The sequence below is a fragment of the Furipterus horrens genome, unplaced genomic scaffold, assembly GCF_987537825.1.
Source record: "Furipterus horrens unplaced genomic scaffold, mFurHor1.1.pri manual_scaffold_2, whole genome shotgun sequence".
In the NCBI taxonomy this organism is placed as follows: Eukaryota; Metazoa; Chordata; class Mammalia; order Chiroptera; family Furipteridae; genus Furipterus; species Furipterus horrens.
Window position 1 is genome coordinate 168,438,217 of NW_028327172.1, and position 22,170 is coordinate 168,460,386.

Genomic DNA, 22,170 nt, shown 5'->3' on the forward strand with positions numbered 1-22,170 from the left:
GCAGAGGGAAGGAGTATCTGGGCCTTAAGCTTGACTAGAATACCTCAGCAAAAACATATTCTTCTAAGGAGCACGGAAGGACAGGAATAGTGGACGGTTGCGAGACTATGCAGTCAACTGTGAGAAACACCTCCATCCCATCCAAAACTCAACAAATGGACGTGGAGACAAAGAGTACAGCGAAAGTGAGGCTTTAATGGAGGCCTTACAAGACCGGGTGTCTGTCTGGTATGCTGGCACACCCAGTGGAGGCACAGCAGGATTTTTATTCCCTAGTGCGGGGGTCTCTTCCCCCAGTTTCTCATTGGCTGAGTACTGTGGGAGGTACAATCTTTCTGATCGTGTTTAAAAATGATTGGCTATCCCCTCCTCTCTTTGTTCTCCAAGGCATTTACAGCACGTTGCAGAAATCCCCAGCTCCTGTCACACCTTCTCTCATGTATCCTGTTCCTTTTTTGTTCTTCAGTTTCCTCAGAGACCCTCTAACCAACATTTTGCGGTTTTGGCATGCCTACTATGCTGTTTGTGCAAGCTGACCACCAGTTGTTTTCCATTAACTGTACCACCCTGAAAATAAGACTATTAACATCTCTCTATTCTTATATCAACCCAAACAATCAAGATTGAGGAACTGGTAAGTGGCCCAGTGTATCAATAAGAAAAGATATTGGCTTCCCTGTTACTGATAGAGCTACCCAATGTTCCATCCTGAATACAGGCATGGGGCTCATGCAGCCCCTGGGCAGCTTCGGTCCTCCACTGCTAGTCCCAGGAGCTCTGGGAGGTCAGAGCCAGGAGTCCGTCCCAGGCGGGTAACCAATATCCCTGCGCCTCCTCTAGTGTGCACAGCAGGCACAGCCCTGGTGGGGGGGGGGGGGCTCATGGATTTGGGCACTGTTTAGCCCAGAGTCCAGGCTTGCCGCATTTGAAGCAGCGCCCTGGAGGGGTCAGACTTTTTCCTTTTGATGGGTTAGGTCTGCCGGACTGTTTCAGAACAGAAGCCAGTAATTGGAAAGCCTGAGTTCACAATTGGGCATGCTCCTCATCTTGATGGTTAGACTTTTAAAGCCAGATTAACACATTTGGTCTGACTGGTTTGAGGGCTAGCCTCTAATTTTTGGAGCTTGTGGTGTATGTTGGGAGCTGACTGTGAAATAAAATGCATATGGAGAAAATGTTCTTGGGGAATCAGGATTTAGGTAAGTGAAACGCTGGAGGGCTTCCCTCAATCTGGCCAGGAGGCACACTATCATATGACTGTGGGCCTGTCAGTTTAGAGTACAATATTCCCTCGCTTATTGTGGGTATTACATTCCAGATGCCCCCGGCAACAGGTGAAAATCCACTAAGTAGGAACCTTACATTTATTTTAGTATTTATATATATTTTAAGGCTTTATAAACCCTTCCCCCACACTTATAAACCATTCCCAGTCCCTTATTAACCTTTCCCACTCCCTTATTAACCTTTTCCACACTTTTATAAACACTACTTATGTTCTTAAACATATTCTACAGTCTTAAACCTACATAACTTTAACCTATGTATACAGTACCACAAAATCCCATGATATAGCGAAAAATCTGCGATAATTAAATATAATATTTTTAAAAATCCTGCGACGCTGAGTCTCCCTCCACAACTAGGAAGGAATACAACTACCTTAAAACTAGAGACAACCACAACTAGGAGGGAATACAGCTACCTCAAAACGAGAAACAACCGGAAGTTCCAGGGTGTCAAACTGCATGGAAGTCTAGCAAACAAAGATATGAAGAGGAGATGCTCATCCGGACAGGTGGTAGGGCTGGAGACAGGGTGGAGAGGATGTGGTATGGTGGTGGCAGCAGCGGCGGTGGCGGCAGGCCGGTAGAGAGCCCAGTCACACGTTTTGAAAGGTCAGGAGAGACACCTGGGGAGCGTTCCCAGCTCCTCACTGGACCTCGCAGCTCATGGTCCTAGCACTGGGGAAAATCGAGCCTCATTGCTTCTGATTGTGCAGACCAGTGGGGGTTGGGGTGGAGGCAAAGACTGCTGGTCTCTCAGCAGAGTCCACTTGTTTAAAGGGCCCCCATGGTCCTAGATGGTCCGCAGACCCGCCCACCCTGGGAACGATGGCCAGGGCAATAGCTGGAGGGGCGCTGGTCCGGTGCAAAGGTGAGAGAGGTGCCTAGAAGAGGGGCGAGTGCTGGGCAGGCAGCATTGTTCCCTCTCAGACCCCTCCCCCACATACAGCGCCACAACGTGGTGAAACAGGTCACCGTGTACTGACGAATCCCTAAGGCTCCATCCCTTACAACGTAACAGGAGCGACAGCTCTATCTGGGACACGAAGGCAAACAAACACAGGAGCCTGTCAGAACGAAGAGACAGAGAAGTATGGCCCAAAAGGGGGAACGGATCAAGGTTCCAGTGGGAGAACTAAGCGATGAGGAGATAGCAAACCTAACAGATGAGGAGATAGACAACCTAACAAATGCAGAATTCAAAACACTGGTGATAAAAGATGCTCCCAGGCTTGACAGCTATGCTTGAGTATGGCAAATGCATAAGAGAAGAAGTGAAGGCTATGCTAAGTGAAACAAAGGAAAATCCACACAAAACCAATGGTGAAGGGAAGGAAACTGGGGTTCAAATCCATGATTCGGAACATAAGGAAGAAAAACACAGTCAACCAGTGCAGAATGAGGAAGCAAGAATTGAAAAAAATGAGGAAAACTTCGCAAATTTTGCGAAGGAGATGGACATACAGGTCCGGGAAGCACAGAGGGTCCTAAGCGAGTTGGACCCAGAGGGGACCACACCAGGACGCATCATGACTGAGATGCCAAAGGTGAAAGATAAAGACAGTCCTAGGGGCAACAAGAGAGAGGCAGAGAGTTGCTTACAGGGGGGTGCCTATAGGACTATCAGCTGATTTCTCAGAGGACATTTTGCAAGCAGGAAGGGATTGGCAAGCAGTATTCAATGTGATGAAAGGCAACCTGCAACCAGGATTACTCTATCCAGCAAAGCTATCATTTGGAATGGAAGGGCAGATGCAGTGCTTCCTAGACAAGGTAAAGCTAAAGGAGTTCATCATCACCAAGCCATTATTATATGAAATGTCAAAGGGACTTAAGAAAAAGAAGATCGTACAGGTGGTGACAAATATATCAATTTGCTCTTTAGCTATATTAAATTCAATTTTGCATAAAAGAAAAAGAAAAAGATCAAAACTTATGAACACTAAAATGACAACAAACTCACAACTATCAACACCTGAATCTAAAAAAGAAAAACAAAATCCAACTAAGCAAACCAGAATAGGAACAGAATCATAGGTATGGGGATCATTTGGAAGGTTATAAGCTGGGAAGGGGGAGGGAGGAAAATGGGGAAATGGTGCAGGGATTAAGAAGCAGAATTGGTACAAAATAGACAGGGGGAAGTTAAGAATAATATAGAAAAGGTGAAGCCAAAGAACTTATATGCACGACCCATGGACATGAACTAAGGGAGGTGGGATTACTGGAGGGAAGGGGCGTACTGGGCAGAGGGGAGCAAAGGCAGAAAAAAATTGGAACTACTGTAACAACATAATCAATAAAATATACTTTAAAAAAAATCCCGTGATACAGTGAGGCCGCGATAAGTGAACCGGGATACAGAGAAGGACTACTGTATTGGTATGAGGCTGGGCTGCCAGCCACACCCACTCTCTTTCCTCACTAGCTATACAGGTGGACAGAATGACAAAGAGATCTTGCCAGGTAATAGGAGACAGTGAGATATTTAAATTCCTTAATGAAATGGGTTGGGTCAGTATAGTAAGAACCAAGGCGTTGTTCTACTTGAGAGAGGTCGGAGAGGGAAAAAGCAATGTGAAGCCGAATGGGTTCCTGGAGCTCAGCAAGCTGTCTAAGACAGAGGACAGGATGAGGCTGAGAAATTGTCTCACGATGTAGTCTGGGGAAAGCGGTGGGTTGGGTTGGCCACCCCTGGGGCATTAGGAGGTGGAGGAGCATAGGGAGGAGAAGAGGAGAGGAGGCAGTCTTCTAGGGCATCTGAAGGGGTTTTAGGAGTCAGAGATGGAGTAATGGGATCAATAGGATCAGGTGGATGGGTTTTTGGGAGGGTAGAGTGAAGGAGGATGATTTGGTAAGTGGAACAGGATTGACAGAGGAAGGGGTGCTTGTGTAGGTCAAAAAAGCCTTGAATGGGTCTGGCTCAGTGGATTGAGAGTCGGCCTCCGAACCAAGTGTCGCTGGTTTGATTCCCAGTCAGGGCACATAACTAGGTTGCATGTCAGGTCCCCAGTTGGGGGCGCGAGTGAGAGGCAACCACACAGTGATGTTACTCTCCCTCCTTCTCCTTTCCCCTCTCTAAAAATAAAAAAATAAACAAACAAACAGATAAATTATTTAAAAAAAAAAAAAAAGCTTTGAATGGAGGGAATTTCACTCTACTTGCCCAGGTGGTGACAGTAGTTGTTGAGATCAGTTGATATTCGGGGCCCAAGAGTCCCTTTCTCGGGCCAAACAGACCTGTTGTCTAATTTATATTGAGGCCAGGCAGTATTACAGAGAAATATCAGTCTTTTTGTTTTGAGGGCCATTTAAGGCCTAAGTCCTTGAGGTTTCTCAGTAGTCACTCCAGGGATGGTGTTCCAGGGACGGTGTTCCACTAGGGCTTGGATTGGCCTGAATGTGAGAAGGGTGAGGAGTAAGGCCTGTCTCCCAGCTTGAGGGCCTCTCAGGGGGTGTACTGCCCTGTGATCCATCAGAGCAGTGACAGAGGAAGAGGAGAAAGGAGAGGGGTATACCTCGGTCCTCTTATCCCTCAAGGGTCCAGAACCTGGTAGCGCCTCTCACCCAGCACTGGGATTTCGGAGTGATGTGCAGTGACAACAGGAGCAGAGAGAGGGCTGGAAGTGCGGGGAGAAGCAAACTCCTTACCCTGGTAGAGATCAGCCAGTGTGGATGCAGGGACAAGGCAAATGGGTGTCCCTGAACACATCTCATTCTAGGTTTCAGCCAAAATGTTAGGCTTGTGCGAAGAAGACGGTAGGAGACATGTAAACCAACTCAAAGCCTTTATTGGGGAGGTCTGAGCAGGCCTGGCTGAGTCTGGAGTGACTGCAGCCACATAGTATGTGTTTAATGGAAAATAATTAGAATATTATGTAAATAGTCCAGTAAATAATTATCTTTCAGATCATATATTTTTTCTTTAACATTTGTGTATATTCTTGGGATGTTTTCAGAAGTAGATTTTCATATGTATCTGCCTGACCTATAGGATAAGCTGTGCAGGCTTCAGATTTAAATTCCGCAGCACCTGGAAAAAGAATTAAAGGATTATATTCTTTATCTAAAATACAAATAAGTATGTGTTAAGAAGAATGAAAACATTTATATATGACTACAATACACACACAAGATTACTATGAAATATAATTTGTCCATGGTTGCCGACTGTATTCATTGCTATTGTGGCTAAGTATCAGAGCTTCTGGTTTTTTTGTTCTTCATTCATTTAATCAACAACCATGCACTGAGTATGACAAGCACTGGAGTTACAAGGTGGAGATGACACAGTCCACCCCTGAACAATCATATATTATAAACTCAAAAGACAGATGAATGTGCAATTTCCACTCAGAGTCATATATAAGATGACAAATATTAAGGGCGCTCACTACTGGAGCACACAGAAGGGACATCCAAGTTTTGTGTCAATATTGTCAGCTATTTGATGAAGGTGATATATATATATATATCTGTAAGTGGGTAGCTGAAGAATTAGGAAAGAGTGTGCCAGAGAAACAAATGAAGCAGATGCCCAGGCTATAGGTGAGGGAGAACACTTGTGGAATTAGAAATAGTCTAGTTTGGCTAGATGCTAGAGCAAAGGGGCAGAGAAGGGTAAGTGGTATTTTGAAATAAGTCTGAATTATTTGGCAAGAACTAAATGGATTTCTGTGTTTTTATTCCATGCAAAGGAATCTGGAGTTTTTCCTGAGGGTCAAGGGTAAACCAATGACAAAGTCGATGACTGGAGATTTAAATGTTGCCCCTCAGCGACAGCTATATGAACTGTAACTGCTTGACTAAGCATTACTAGATGAGTCAGGTTATTGGGCCTTATATCTCTAGCAAAAACATGAGAGGTGGATGAAGCCCACTTTTCTGACAAGAGGTTCAGTGTGCAGGTTGACAGACCCATAGGCATGGCAGAGGAAAGGAAGGGGACAGCCAGAAACTAAAAGAGATACATGGACTTTTGAGATTTTAAAAAAGCTATGAAATGTGATAAATGAATGCAAATAAGTGTATTCTTCCTTGTGAATGTTTATGCTTTCACATTTTTCAATCCCTATGTATAAGAAAATACTTAATACAGTATGGGTTACTCAAACATGTAAATGGATGCCATTTGCTATTTATTTCAGAAATCAATAATATCAAAATTTAATTAATAAAGTATGGCAACATACCTTCTTCTAGTTCTCTAGTTAGAATTTTTTCGAACTCCTGCCGCATCTGAAATAAGTCAAGTATAATTTATAACAATGAAGTTAAACAAGAGACATTATTATAAGAATGACATATAGCTTATGAAATGTGAGCTTTAAATAATTTTATTTAATTTCTATCTATTTTTAAAAGGTTTCATTTATTTATTTTTAGACAAAGGGGAAGGGAGGAAGAGAAACATCAATGTGAGAGAGAAACATCAATCAAGTGCCTCTCACACGCACCCTGACCAGGGATGGAACCCACAACCCAGGCATGTGCCTGAACTGGAAATTCAACCAGTGAACTTTCAGTTTGTGAGAGACGACACCCAACCAGCTGAGCCAGGGCTAAATAATAATTTTAGAGACTAGCCCTAACTTGGGGATTGCGTAAATAAATAAATAAACAATCACATAAGTAAAATCAATTCCCACTAACTTTTATGAATATGTAAATGCTACTTAGATTAATCTGATAAAAGGTACAGTTGATATTGGTCTATTGAGTAAACATGACTTTAGGAAAGTGATGTTTGATCCCATTGGTACAACAAAGTTTAAACAGGTGAAGTCATATTTTACAAGGAATGCATTATTTTGCAATTGTTAGGAAAACTGCCCTTTGTAAAAGTTTAATCAGGGACTCTGCTCAAGATGGCAATATAAGTAAATGCAGTACTCACATCCTTCCACCACCACATCAAAATTGCCACTAAACTACAGAACAACCATCATTCAGAACCACCTGAAATATAGCTGAATAAAAGTCCTACAACAAGGGATTTAAAGAAGCAGCCACATTGAGGCTGGCAGGAGGGGCAGAGATGCAGAACGGGCTGGTCCCACACCCATGTATGGTGGATAAATATCGGGAAGGATATCTTGGCTGCAGATATCCTGAGAAGCGAGGTGGGTCCTAGCCCCACACCAGGGCCCCTAGACCAGTGTTCCCGTGCCAGGAAGAAAAGTCCCCATAACTTCTGGCTGTAAAAGTCAGTGGGGATTGAGGCTGAGTGAGATGGAGGGCTTCTGAGTCCCAGGCATTTTTCTTAACTGTCCCACACACAGACTTCCTTGGACTCACTCCCTTTGAGCCCCAGTACTGGGCAGCAGCTTAAGACACAAGAGACACCCAGGGAGGAACTGAATTGCCTGGCATCTGGGTAAGAGCTGGGTGGGGGGCAGTTTTCTGCCAGACAAAAGTGCTAGCAGAGGCCATTGTTCTTTTCTGAGACCCTGACCCACTACAGAGAGGACAGGTGGGCACCATATCTGAGTCTCCATCAATCAGACAGACTCACACCGTTTGCCCTGTCCTGGTTATTCCCTGAGACCCCACTCCACCCAACCAGTGGGCCCACCTAAGCTGTTTATAGTGGCTTTTTAAAAAATATGAATGGCCTGTCTTGGCTCATGCTTCAGACTTTCCTAAAATACCTCAAACAAGCAGCAGCTGGCCTCAGTATGCCCTGTACCTATCACTAAGTGGCCTCAACCTAGCACTAGCAGCAGCTGGCCTTGGTTGGCATCTTGTCCTTACCTAAGCACCCTGAAGCCCAGCATAAATAGATGGCTTTTTACAGATTTATTTGTAGCTCATGCCAGTTGGCCCTGGCAGAACACAGGTGGCAGCTGACCCTGAACCTTCCAAGAGGCCCCAGAGCCCGCGCTCCCGTTGGATATATCCAGACCACACTGAAGCAACCATCCGACCACTCAACATGTGAAACACTGAAGGGGCAGACTCAACTGGCACCAGACCCCAATGAAGTAAGTCCTGCGCTGTGGGGTGGGCCGCTGCACAGCTGATCCTCCACAGTGGTTGGTGGTCGCAGCCAGTCCTTGCAGCCAATGGGCCTGAGAGTAAATATCTTCCATTGATGTGCCAACACCAATCAAGGCTCAACTATAAAAGGAGGGAGTATAGAGCCCACACAAGTGGCACGCCTGGAGTGCCAAGCTTGTGTGATCAGGGAGGTTGTGTCGCTGGACCCTGCAGAACACCTACTACATAAGGCTACTCTACCAAGCCTGAGAGATGTAGCAGCTCTACCTAATTCATAGAAACAAACATAGGGAGGCTGCCAAAATGAGGAGACAAAGAAACATGTACCAAATGAAGGAACAAAGCAAAACTCCAGAAAAACAACTAAACAAATGAGACAAGAAATCTACTAGACGCAGACTTCAAACACTGGTTATAAGGATGCTCAGTGAACATAGTGAGAACTTCAATAGCATAAAAAAGGACATGGAAATCATAAAAAAGAACCAGACTGAAATGAAGAATAATTTGCAGAGAGTTGACTCAACAGGACAGTGGATGAAGCTGAGAATCAAATCAGCAAAAGATACCCAATCAGAACAGCAAATGAAAAAATAATCCAAACAAATGAAGATAGTATAAGGAGCCTCTGGGACAACTTTAAGCATACAAACATTCACAGCACGGGGTTGCTGGAAGGAGAAGAGACAGAGCAAGAAATTGAAAACCTATTTGAAAAATGACAGAGACTTCCAAAACTTGGTGAAGGAAATGGACATACAGTCCAAGAAGCACAGAGTCCCAAATAAGATAAACCCAAAGAGACCAACACCAAAGGTTAAAGACAAAAAGAGAATCTTAAAACCAGCAAGAGAAAAGTAGTTACCTATAAAGGAGTTCCCATAATACTGTCAGCTGATTTATCAACAGAAACTTTTCAGGCCAGAAGGGATTGGCAAGAAATATTCAAAGTGATGAAAAGCAAGGACCTATAACACATGTGAAATGTGCAAGAGTCTTGTTAGATTCAGTGCCAAGGTTTTTATGGCACACTAATCACACAGGCATCTTCCCCATAGCATGTGCCAAAATACAAGATTCCCAGAAGGAAAGGAAGTGTTCAGCATGAACCCCACTGTTTGTACAAACAGTTTGGGTATAGTGAAACATTCTTATCAGTTAGGGAATGGTGGGAACCCTCCCCAGATTCAGGTTTCCAGACACCAACCAAGGCCAGATATTGAAGCAGGACTTTCTAAGGATAGCAGCCTTAGGCCTGCTGTATGAAATTGTTCTGCACAGCAGCTATAGCCCTGACTTAATTTCTGGTGTTGTCTTAAAATTTATTTAACACAGATTTAAAGAACACAGATTGAGGAACTATTATGTCATGCACTGTGTTAGGAATACAAACACTGACAAACACTTGAACATAAAAAAACTGTAAACCAGAGAAATCTCATCTGTTATGAAATTGTCTGAAATAAATTTTTAAGTTTTCAGTTCTAAGAAGAAGATCTAATGAATATCCGTTCAATGATATCTGTATTTTATAATATCATTAAATAACACAATTGAAAGAAATTATAAATTACTTCTGAGGTATTGGACAAACATTAACTAAAATGTGAAAAGTCAAGGTAAAAATTAGCAAAACAGATATGGAGTAATCTACAGTACAATGGAATCAAGTGGGCAATGCTAAACTTCATGTAATGGTAAGAGAGGCAACAAATTAAATATCATGAAAGATGAGAAAATATGCTTCAATAACCAGTGCAACTAAAGTCACAGACTTAGGTGATATGTTATTATAATTATTGTCTTTAAAGTTAGAATAACAATGCTGGGTAAGAAATTCACAGTATAAACAGTCCAAGATGTTAAATAAAGCTTGTATAAATAAAAATAGCAATTAAGAATATTCTCTCACATAAGATGACCAAAATTTTAACTTAAAAATAGAAATTAATCCATTTAGTGTTACAAGATTATTTAATTCATAAAAAGGATTTATCTCAGTTTCATTTAAACAATAAATACCCAATATGCTTAAGTACTTGGATATCAATCATTCACTTATTCTTAAGCGTGGAAAAATCAGGGTGCAGCAAAATTTTTAATTTGTTATGAAGCGTCACCAAACTAAAACCCATTACAAAGTAAACCAAAGCATCGCCCAGTATACCATAAGTTATTAGGCAGTAATATTTAGTTTCTAAAATTGAAATTATATGTAGCTTTAAAAAAATTTTTAAATGTGTCAGTTTAGCTACATTTGTTGAGTAAAGTTAATGATAGGCATCTCTTTAAAATGAGAGATCTGGGGACTTAAAAACGATTGTAGAATTTATGTCTCCTTTCTATATTAGCACAAATAATTAAGGCCTTTACTCAGTGTGCATTAGTCAATTAAACAACTTGGAATTTCACCAAATTAAACACTAAAATTATATCAGAAATCTGAAGCCCAAGGGAAAAAAGATACTATAACTAAGCTTGGCCAAGTAAGTCTCCATGCTATTATTTGAAGTCCGCGGCCTTAAAGTAGGAATCAAGTTTTCTTTTGGAGTATAATTTCCATAGAGTACAGAACTATTACTAAGATTTCCAACACAAGGCATCTCCAGGACTAGCCTTGTATTAGGAGTGTTGAGTAAAAATCTGTTACGCACTTTCTGCAGGAGAAGTTCAGTGTTGACTTCAGCTAGCCTCTCGTTAGTCCTGTGAAGATTGTAAAAATAAATGCTTAGTATTTCATTTTTCCCTAAGTGACTTGCATTTTTTAAAGTTGCTGCAGTAGTAAATGGAATTTCCCATTAAACAGCATTTTAACACTGAAAATGTGTAGGAGTAGACCTACTATATACAAGTTTAAGTCCTAAATTGTTCTAAAGAAGTACATATGCTTGAGGGGGGACTGTGGGGGTTCCCGACGAATGAGTAATCCAAAGCAGGGAGGGGAGAGAAATGGCTATCAGTGATGTACGAGGCTTAACAGGTAATACTTGCTGCCTTCTGGAAGGGCTGTACTTACAAGATTCTTGAGGATTACCTTGGACATATTTAGTAAACAAGTTTAGAGACTTAAAAAAATCCTTCATAGACATTGTCAAGCGTTTGCTTTCACCACCCTTGTGCAAATCACTCATTACCTTGGAGATTTTAACCACTTGGCACTGAGGCATGATTTAGAGCAACAACCTCTAAGGGAGAACAAGGTAGCCTAGTTGGTGATCAGAATGAACCAGAACAGCTCCAGAGGCAATTATAACGTTGTTACCAAGGCACTGGAGGGGAATCTGCCCTTTCTGTCTTTCACACCCCCCTCAGACAGACCACCTTACTATTTTTAGCCACTTTGTCTATGATGCTGCCCTTCACCCCGATATTAATCTTTCCCTATTTAACATGTATGCCTTTATGTAGAGTACAAAAACTATAAAGGATAGTTAGTCTCAAGCCGCCCTCTAGTGATAATAACAAAGATCACAATCAAGAAAATAAATTTGCCAAACACCAGAATGTGCCCAGTATTGAACCTTTTGGGTTTAAGTTGTTTTCTTTCAAAAAATAGTTAAACTCATTAACATTTCTATTTAGGGAAATTGCAACAAGCAATTTTATAATAATATCACTGTCTAAATTATAAAGCTTCAGAAACACCTAGCTTAAAGACTAGTAGATCAGGTTAACTATATGAAAACGGGGGGAAAAAGCCATGTAAAATTTAAAATGGGGGAAGAGATGCAAACTGTTCTGGAAAAACATTTTAAAGATAAGTTCATTTACTAACATAATTTTCCAAATGACACTACTTAGTGAGCTTCCACTTCCTACTAATCTCATAAACCTGGTTAGATAAAAATTATGCTTTTGAAACTAATTAATGAGGTAAATTTGTTTTCCCTGATTCCATGTTTTGACTTACTTCTTTAGTCCAGATTCTAGAGCTTCATTTCTGAGTTCCAACTGCCTTATTACTGAAGCATTATGAGTCTCTCTTAACTGCTCCCGATGTTCTTGAGATGTTGCTTGTGTCTAAAGCAAATAAGCAGAATATATTTTAAAAATAAGTATAATCTGAATAATTATACTTATTTTCTTTAGTTTTGAGTCAATGATTCAGAGAGCATCTTTAAACATAAAAAAGCTGAAGTTTAAAATATTTGTTAACAATGTCACAACTAAATTATAATTATAAAGTTACATCTTTTATTAGTACTCTTGCATTCTGATAATTCAAAGAATAGCAGAATCAATGTAAAATTTTAAGAATTGCATAACAATAATGGTATAATTTTAAAATTGCAATTTATTTTTTATTCCTAATATTCTTGTTTTATATCAACTGGTCTTTAAAATAAAATTATCCTCTAGTAAGAATTATTTTGAAAGAGCAATTTAGTAATAACAATGATAGAAATTGAAATACTGAAAGGGAGAAACATTCTACCTTCCTTCCTTAAATTTACAAAACAAATTGCTATTAAAAGAAGGAAACATACAATGTCTATTTCCAAAACGTAATCTGCAGTGAAATGAATTACTTTAAATATCAAGAAATTAACCTGTAAATATAGATAGACTTCTTTAAATTTTTCTTCTATATCCTGTCTTAGTCTTTCTTCAATCTTCTGTTTATACTGTGCTATTTCACTGTTTTCTACCATATGCATTTCCATATGTCTTTTGAAGTTTATTTCTTGTTTCCACTTCATTTTTTCATCCTTTAGTTTTTCATATTCTTTTTGCATTTCTTTCAGAGATAATAACTCCTGTTGAAGAAGTTTATTTTTTTCATCCAGACATAGATATCTTAAAGATGCAGTTTCCAGTTCTGCTGTAAGGTGATCATTCTGCATGAATAAAATAATATAGTTTGGTTATGAAGGTGTAGACTGAGAACAGTCTAACTCAACACAAGTATCAAATTTTGAAACAAATTCAGTTGCAATAAAGTTATTGGTACTGTAGTAGAGACTTATAATGTGAAATTTTTAATTACTCAGAATAAAAAACAAAGTTAAAAAGACCAGAAGTCACAACAAAATATATTTAATGTTATTGTCTTTGTCACAGAATGTCTGCATTTCATTTTATACTTTTTTTCCTATGACTGTTTTCATGTCTTCCTCCACAAAATTACCGTGAGTCACCTCTTAGTAGAAAGTCTATTACCTCTTCCCCAATACGAATTCTCCATAATTTTTAAAGGAGTTTTAGGGATAGCATATTGAGTTATTTAGGCCTAACTCAATAAATGCCTCCCAAAATAAGACTTAAAAAATAATAGTGTAATTAATGAATCTTATATAATTTTTTTATTTTAATTTTTAAAATATCTTTTATTGATTATACTGTTACAGTAGTCCCAATTTGTTTTCCCTTTGCTCCCCTCCAACCAGCGACACCCCCAACCTCCAGTTGTCCCCCTCTTTTAGTCCGTGTCCATTGGTTATGCATACAGTTCTTCTCAACATCTTTCTGTCTATTCCATTCCCTCCTATGCTTCTTAATTCCTGTACTATCTCCCTCCCTTTCCTCCTTCCCCCTCCCTGCTGACCTCCCCCCAGTATGTTCCCCATACCTATAGTTTTCTTTCCACTCAATTCATTGTCTATTTAGTTTGCCTTTGTTTCGATTCCCTAGCTTCTGTTGTTGGTTGTTGTGAAGCAGTTTTCATTTTAATGTTCATAATTTTGATCCTCCTTCTTCTAAACCAGTCCCTTTAACATCTCATATAATAGTGGTTTGGATCTAATGAACTCCTTCAGTTTTACTTTGTCCTGGAAGCATTTTCTCTGCCCTTCTATTCTGAATGACAGTTTCACTGGATAGAGTATTCGTAGCTGTAGGTTTTGGATTTTCATTACTTTGAATATTTCTTGCCAGAGCCTTCTTGCCTGCAGGGTCTCCTTTGAGAAATCAGCTGATAGTCTAATTGGGACCCCTTTGTACATAATTCTTTTCTTCTCTCTTGCTGCTTTTAAGATTTTCTCTTTCTCTTTAATTTTTGACTATTTGATTTTAATGTGTCTTAGAGTGGCTCTCCCTGGGTCCAGTTTTTATGCAACTCTCTGTGCTTCCTGGACCTGTAAGTGTATTTCCTTCCCCAAGTTTGGGAAGTTCTGCTTCATTATTTTTTCACATAATTTTTCCATTTCTAGTTCTTCTTCTTCACCCTCTGGCAATCCTATTATTCAAATGTTTGTTCGCTTATAGCGGTCCCAGAGGTTTCTGAGCCTCTCCTCGTGTTCCTCCCTTTTGTTTCCTCTTTCTGCACTGGTTGACTCTGTTCCTTCCCTTTGTTCCGATTCGTTGATTTGATCTCTGGTATTCATTTCCTCACCACTTGTTTTGTATGTTTTCGTTCATTTCAGTGTGACTAGCTTTCATTCCTTCCCTGTCTTGTTCCAATTCTTTTGTTAATTCTGTAAGCCACCTTATGACTATAGCTCTGAACTGAGCCTCAGAAAGATTTCTTATTTGCTCATCGGTTAGGTCCCTCATCTGCTGCCTGGTGAGCTGCGTCACCGGGATTTCAGTCATGGTCTATTTCATCTTGTCAGTTTTCTGTTTACCTTTGTTTCCTGGGCGGGCTGTAGGGGGCGGCACCATGTGCACTCGTCACTACCTGGCGACCAGCGACCTTTTTCACCACTCTGTGGCGCTTTGTGTGGGGGCAGGGGTCCAAGATGGATTCCTGCCATTACTTTCCGCTGAGAGACCAGGAGCCTCCTTCCCTATGGTCTCATCATCCAAGGCAATGAGGGGTCTGCCTTCCCCAGCATTGGAATTGCGAGCTGCTGGGTCTCAACTGCAGCCGGGATTGCTCCCCTGGTGTTTCTCGCAGTCCCGCTGCTACCACGGACAGCACGCCCAAGCTTTCCATCCCGATTCAGGTTTCGCCCTTCCTACCCACCCAGACGAGCACCGCTGGTTTATAACTTCATACGTTGGACTTCTATGTAGTTTTATTTTCTAGAATTTCTGGTTATTTTTGGTTTTGAGGTAGTTGTATTCCTACTTAGTGGTAGAGGGAGACAGAGCATGTCAGTCTAAGCCTCCATCTTGGCCGGAAGTCTATTTTTCTAATTAATGAATCTTATATAGATTCTAATACCATGAGCTTTAAATGAACTACAAATGTTTGATGCTAATTTGAATTGCATTCCAAGAAGAAAGGATTCCCAGGGTTAAAGAGAAATCAAAGCTTCCACTATAAATGTTTAGTGAGATGAGCTATACATTTTTTAAATCAACCACAAAAGGCTTAATTCAGTAGTGCTGTCTTGCAATTCTTTGTTACTTCCCACAAAGAGAATATACTAAACAACAAAAACTCCCTGGAAATTCTGTCATACTGAGTTGAGAAATACTGAGTTGGCCAAAAAGTCCATTTAGTTTTTCCAGTAAAATAAAAGACATACAAGTATTTTTCATTTTAACCAATATCTTTATTGATTTGGAAATTTTGAGTATGTTGGCTGTCCCCCGTGGGGTATAACGTTCATTGTTCTCAGTTAACGTCTCGTTTGATAGCTATCAATTTCAACTGGTCTACCTGACCACGGAGTATTAATAGTCCAGCGAGATATCTCCAGCACGAAACTTCACACTTTTGACACATTGGATCAGTCATAGCGCCTTCTCCATACCCTACACAAATCTTTTTTTTTTTTTTTTTTTTTTTTTGCATTTCAGTTGTAATTTTACCCTTCTTGAAATAATAAAGCATAATATGCCAAAAATGTTGTGTATTTTCTTTCATGTTCAATATTAAAATGGCTACACAAAAATTCAATTTTGATCAGCTTTTTAAAAATGTATGCTGATATAGCAGCTATCAAAATACAATCTAACAAAACTGTTTTGAATGAAGTTCAAGACAACTAAGTGCTATTAGAGCCATCTCATGGGAAAGAACAAATGAACCCAATACTACTTTCCTTTATTTGATAAGACAAGGTGAGTGATGCAGAGTTTTTAAAGGATGTCTACAAATTCTTTGGCACTCCTCCCATGAAACAGGTGCTGGCCTTAGTTAAGTAACTATTCCTAGTGAATAGAATATGGTGGAATTGCTGTGTGACTTCTGTGTCTGGGTGATACAGCTTCTATCTGACTTTCTCCAGGGAAGCTCACCCTGAGAGCCCAGCCACATTGTCAGGAATGAAGCCACCCAGGCCACAGAGTCAGTCCTCATATAGGTGTTCCAGCTGGGATTGTTCCAGCTAACGTCCCAGCCGAAAGCCTGCTCCAACTGACAAGCATGTGAATGAACAAGTCCTTAGCTGCTTCTAGTTCCCAGCTTCACATCATCCCAGCTGGATGGCATGTGGAAAAGAAACGAGCCGGCCTCACTGAGCCTGGCCCAACTGCAGATTTGTGAACAAAACAATGCTGTGTTGAGCCACTAGGTTTGGAAGTGGCTTATTAAGCAGCAATAAATAACTAGCACAGACTCTGATATTTAAAACAGAGTGCTGCCACTAAAAAAAGAGAAAAAAAAAAACAACAAAAACCCAGACAAATGTATGAGTGCCTTTGAAACAGGAGGCAGGTGGAACCTGAAATAATGTGAAGACACGTGAAAATGGAAAACAGAAGGGCCTCCCAGAGACGATTAGTGGAGGCCTGATGGCCCCTGAAGAGGCTGACAGCAAGGGATTCCAGGCAAGTGAACAAAAGGACCCTGGAACCTGGACAAAAGGGGACTCCTACTATAAAGGAACTCAAAGTAAAATGGATGTGAAAGATAAGCTTAAGAAAGACTATTAAATATAAAAGAACCAGGACTTACTGGTTTCAAATACCCATTTCTCATAGCTTCTCCCACATGTCCAACTGTCAAGTAATGCTAAAATAAACAAATGGCTTCTAGGCTAAGATAAAATCCAGGGTGCTTCCAGGAAAACATGGTCTGAGGATGAAGCCAAGACTGGAAAACCCTTAAGGCCTCAGAAAGATTAAGATGGTGCCTCCAATTTCTTTAAGGATCTTCAGAATATAAGAATTTTAAAGGCACTGTCTTATAATAGGTCCAGGAAGCCCTAGGTGAAGTTCTTATCTTAAAACAATTTATAAGAGTGGTTTTTCTAATGGCATGAACCTGATAAAATTTACAGGAAACTCAAAGCTTCTGACAGAATTGTAGAAGCAGAAACCCTGCTTGCTAGCTTGGACTAAAGGAGACCAAGACAGGACACAGTAAAGAGGCCTGTGGATCTCAGATGTTCAACAGGGAGCAAGCAGGCTGAGAAAAGAGCTGCAATCCCAGGTCATTTCTAATGAAAAGGGCACAACAAAGAGCTCAGAGGGAGCAGCCAAGGGCCATAGAGAAGCAGTCCATGGTTAGGACTAAGTTTTCCATTCCTCCTTCAGTGAGGAAATAGAGGAAAGTTTGAAATCATTTTAAATCCCACTATTAAAAAAAAAAAAAAAAAAAAAGCAGTGTCCTTTGGCACTATTAAATACGTACAATTTCTCCTCTACCTTACTTCAAGCTTGTTTGTATGAAAAGGTAAGAACATCTCATCTTTATGTTACACCACAATGTTTTTCCACAGCACACAAATTAGCTTTAAAATTTTGAAATTTCAGAAGGGGACAGTCCACATTTTGTGTGTGTGTGTGTGTGTGTCTGACTTACTCCCCTTGAAAGCAGCACCACTAAGTAGAGCAAAACCTGCAAAAAAAAAAAAATCCATGATGGTGATGCTTTCACCTATTTTCAAGCTTTTTTTCAAAAACTGAGTATTGGGGTGACATTGGTTCGCAAACCATACAGGTTTCAAGTGTACAATTCAATAAAATATCATCTACACACTGCATTGTGCACCCACGGCTCCAAGCAGTCTCTTTTTGGCCCCATTTTCCCTTCCTTTGCCCACCTCCACCGACCTGCCATCCCCCTTTCCCTCTGACTATCACCACACTGCTATCTTGTCTGTGTTTTATGTACCACTGTATGTTTTATTTTAAATCCCTTCACCTTCTTTCATCCATCCCCTCAACCCCATTCCCCTCTGACAGCTGTCAGTCTGTTCTCTGTAGCTATGCTTCTGTTTCTACTTTGTGACTTTATTTTGTTCATTAGATTCCATGTGAGATCATTCAGTATTTGTATTTCACTGACTGGCTTATTTCACTTAGCATAATAACCTCCAGGTCCATCCATGCTTTTGCAAAAAGGTAAGATCTCCTTCTTCTTAATGGCTGCTTAGTATTCCATTGTGTAAAGGTACTACAGATCTTTTACCCACTCAACTACTGATGAACACATGGGCTGTTTCTAGTTCTTGGCTATTGTAAATAACACTGCTATGAACATAGGAGATTCTTTGGGATTGCTGGGTCAAAGGCAGTTCCACTTTTTGATTTTTTGAGATATTTTCCATACTGCTTTACACAGTGGCAGCACCAGTCTGCATTCCCACCAACAGTATACAAGGGTTCCTTTTTCCCCACATCCTCACCAACACTTGTTGTTTGTTGATTTATTGATGATAGCCATTCTGACCAGTGTACGGTGATATCTCTTTGTGGTTTTAATTTGTGTCTTTCTGACGATTAGTGACATTGAGTGTTTTTTTTCATGTACCTATTGGCCACCTGGAGAAGTGTCAATGCAGGTCCTCTGCTCATTTTTTAATTGGGTTGTCTTTTTTATGTTGAGTTGTATAAATTCATAGTATATTTTGGACATTAATCCCTTATCAAATGGATCATGGGTAAATGCGTTCTTCTATTCAGTGGGTTTTCTTTTCATTTTGTTGATGGTTTCTATTGCTGTGCAAAAGCTTTTTATTTTGATGTAGTCCCATTTGTTTATTTTTTCCATTGTTTCCCTTGTCCAGGAGATATAGCAGCAAAAACACTGCTATAAGAAATGTCTAAATTTTTTTTAATTTTGTTTTATTTTTATTTTAATTAAAAAATTGTAATTGTTTTTCTATTACAGTTGTCCCATTTTTCCTCTCATTGCTTTCCCCTACCCTGCCCACTCCTTCTCCCACAGTCAGTCCCCACAGTCAGTCCATGTCCCTGGGTCATTTATACATGTTCCTTGACTAGACCCTTCCCCTTATGACCCCCCTTCTCTCTTTCCGCCTTCCCCCCTTGTCACTGTTAGTCTGCTCCTTGTTTACATTGTCTCTGGTTCAGTTTTGCTCGTTTGTTTGTGTTGTTCATTAGTTTCCTGTATTAGGTGACATCATATGGTATTTGTCTTTCCTTGCCTGGCTTATTTCGCTTAGCATAATTCTCTCTAGTTCCATCCATGTTGTTGCAAATGGTGGGAGTTCCTTCTTTCTTTCTGCTACACAGTACTCCATTGTGTAAATGTACCAGTTTTTTGATCCACTCATCTACAGATGGGCACTTAGGTTGTTTCCAGCACTTGGCTATTGTAAATAGTGCTGCTATGAACATAGGGATGTATAGGTTCTTTTGAATTGGTGTTTCAGGATTCTTTGCATATAATCCTAGCAGTGGAATCGCTGGTTCAAAAGGCAGTTCCATTTTTAGTTTTTTGAGGCAATTCCATACTGCTTTCCATAGTGGCTGCACCAGTCTGCATTCCCACCAGCAGTGTAGCAGGGTTCCCTTTTATCCGCATCCTCGCCAGCACAAGTTGTTTGTTGATTTGTTGGTGACAGTCATTCTGACTGGTGTGAGGTGGTATCTCATTGTGGTTTTTATTTGCAGCTCTCTGATGGCTAGTGATGTTGAGCATTCTTTCATATGCCTATGGACCCTCTGTATGTCCTCTTCGGAGAAGTGTTTGTTCAGGTCCTTTGCCCATTTTCTAAATTGGGCTGTCTGTCTTCTTGGTGTGGAGTCGTGTAAGTTCTTTATATATTTTGGAGATCAATCCCTTATCTGAGGTATCACTGGCAAATATGTTTTCTCATACTGTTAGTTAGTTCCCTTTTCATCTTGCTGATGTTTTCTTTTGCTGAGCAGAAAATCTTTAGTTTGATGTAGTCCCACTTGTTTATTCTTTCCTTTATTCCCCTTGCCTTAGGTGATGTATTGGTGAAAATACTGCTGCGTGGGATATCTGAAATTTTCCTGCCTATGTTTTCCTCTAGGACTTTTGTGGTGTTACAGCTTACATTTAAGTCTTTGATCCAACTTGAGTTTATTCTCTTGTATGGTGTAAGTTGGTGGTCTAGTTTCATTTTTTTGCATGTCCCTGTCCAGTTCTCCCAGCACCATTTGTTAAAGAGGCACTTTTAACTCCATTTTATGTTCCTTCCCCCTTTGTCAAATATTAGTTGGCCATATAGACCTGGGTTTATTTCTGGGCTCTCTATTTTGTTCCATTGATCTATATATCTGTTCTTATGCCAGTACCAGACTGTTTTGATTACAGTGGCCTTGTAGTATAATTTGATGTCAGGTATTGTGATTCCTACTACTGTGTTCTTCTTCCTCAAGATTGCTGTGACTATTCAAGATCTTTTTTGGTTCCTTTTAAATTTTTGCAGTATTTGTTCGAGGTCTGTGAAATATGTCGCTGGTATTTTAATAGGGATTGCACTGAATCTATAAATTGCTTTGGGTAGCACAGACATTTTAATGATGTTGATTCTTCCCATCCATGAACATGGTATTTACTTCCATTTATCTGTATCTTCCTTAATTTCTTTCTTCAGTGTTCTGTAGTTTTCCAAGTATAGGTCTTTTACCTCCTTGGCTAAGTTTATTCCTAGGTATTTTATTTTTCTTGTTGCTATAGTAAATGGGGTTTATTCTTCTCGTTTTTATCTCTGATATTTCATTGTTGGTGTACAGAAATGCCTTTGATTTCTGAATATTGACTTTGTCCCCTGCTACTTTGCCAAATTCACTTATTAGGTTGAGTAGTTTTTTGGTGGGGTCTACAGGGTGTTCTATGTACACTAGGACGTCATCTGGAAATAATGACAGTTTTACTTTCTCTTTTCCAATTTGGATGCCTTTTATTTCTCTTTCTTGTCTGCTGTGGCTAGAACTTCCAACACTATGTTGAATAGGAGTGGAGAGGGTGGACATCTTTGTCTTGTTCCTGACCTCAGGGGAAATGCTTTCAGTTTTTGCCCCTTGAGTATGATGTTGGCTTCAGGTTTCTCGTATATGGCCTTTATTATGTTGAGATATGCTCCCTCTATTCCCACTTTGCTGAGTGTTTTCATCATAAATGGGTGTTGTACTTTATCAAATGCTTTTTCAGCATCTATTGATATGATCATGTGATTTTTGTCTTTCATTTTGTTTATGTGGTGTATTATGCTTATTGATCTGTGAATATTAAACCATCCTTGCATCCCTGGGATGAATCTTACTTGATCATGGTGTATGATCTTTTCAATGTGTTGCTGGACCCTGTTTGCCAATATTTTGTTGAGGATTTTAGCATCCATGTTCATCAACGATATTGGCCTGTAGGTTTCTTTCTTTGCTGTGTCTTGACCTGGTTTTGGAATTAGGGTAATACTGGTTTCATAGAAAGAGTTTAGGAGTCTTCTCTCTTCTTGGATTTTTTGGAAAAGTTTGAGAAGGACAGTAGTTAGTTCTTTTCTAAATGTTTTGTAGATTTCACCTGTGAAGCCATCTGGTCCAGGGCTTTTGTGTGTCAGGAGTTTTTCCATTACTGCTTCAATTTCACTAGTTGTTATCAGTCTGTTCAGGCTTTCTGCTTCTTCTTGATTCAGTTTTGGAAGATTATATGTTTCCAGAAATCTATCCATTTGACCTAGGTTGTCAAATTCCTTGTGATACCGTTGTTTGTACTAATTTCTTACAATCCTTTGTATTTCTGTGGTATCGGTTGTGATTTGTCCTTGAAATGTCTGAAATTCTGCTGCCTATGTTTTCTTCTAGGAATCTTATGGTTTTCTGACTAACATTTAAGTCT

At 40.1% G+C, this 22,170-nt stretch overlaps 3 long non-coding RNA genes across 3 annotated transcripts in view; all 3 read right to left on the reverse strand.

The window, feature by feature from the left end:
* The window catches only part of LOC150019913 (uncharacterized), a 212,109-nt gene that overhangs the window by 146,644 nt on the left and 43,295 nt on the right, over nt 1-22,170 (reverse strand). The window lies entirely within an intron of this gene.
* On the reverse strand, nt 5,058-9,249 carry LOC150019916 (uncharacterized). Its single transcript, XR_016509308.1, has 3 exons — nt 9,151-9,249; nt 6,479-6,524; nt 5,058-5,319 (listed from the first exon to the last, which is right to left on the reverse strand). It is a non-coding gene; the product is annotated as an uncharacterized LOC150019916 (long non-coding RNA).
* LOC150019917 (uncharacterized) lies at nt 10,895-13,120 on the reverse strand. Its single transcript, XR_016509309.1, has 3 exons — nt 12,836-13,120; nt 12,196-12,305; nt 10,895-10,988 (listed from the first exon to the last, which is right to left on the reverse strand). It is a non-coding gene; the product is annotated as an uncharacterized LOC150019917 (long non-coding RNA).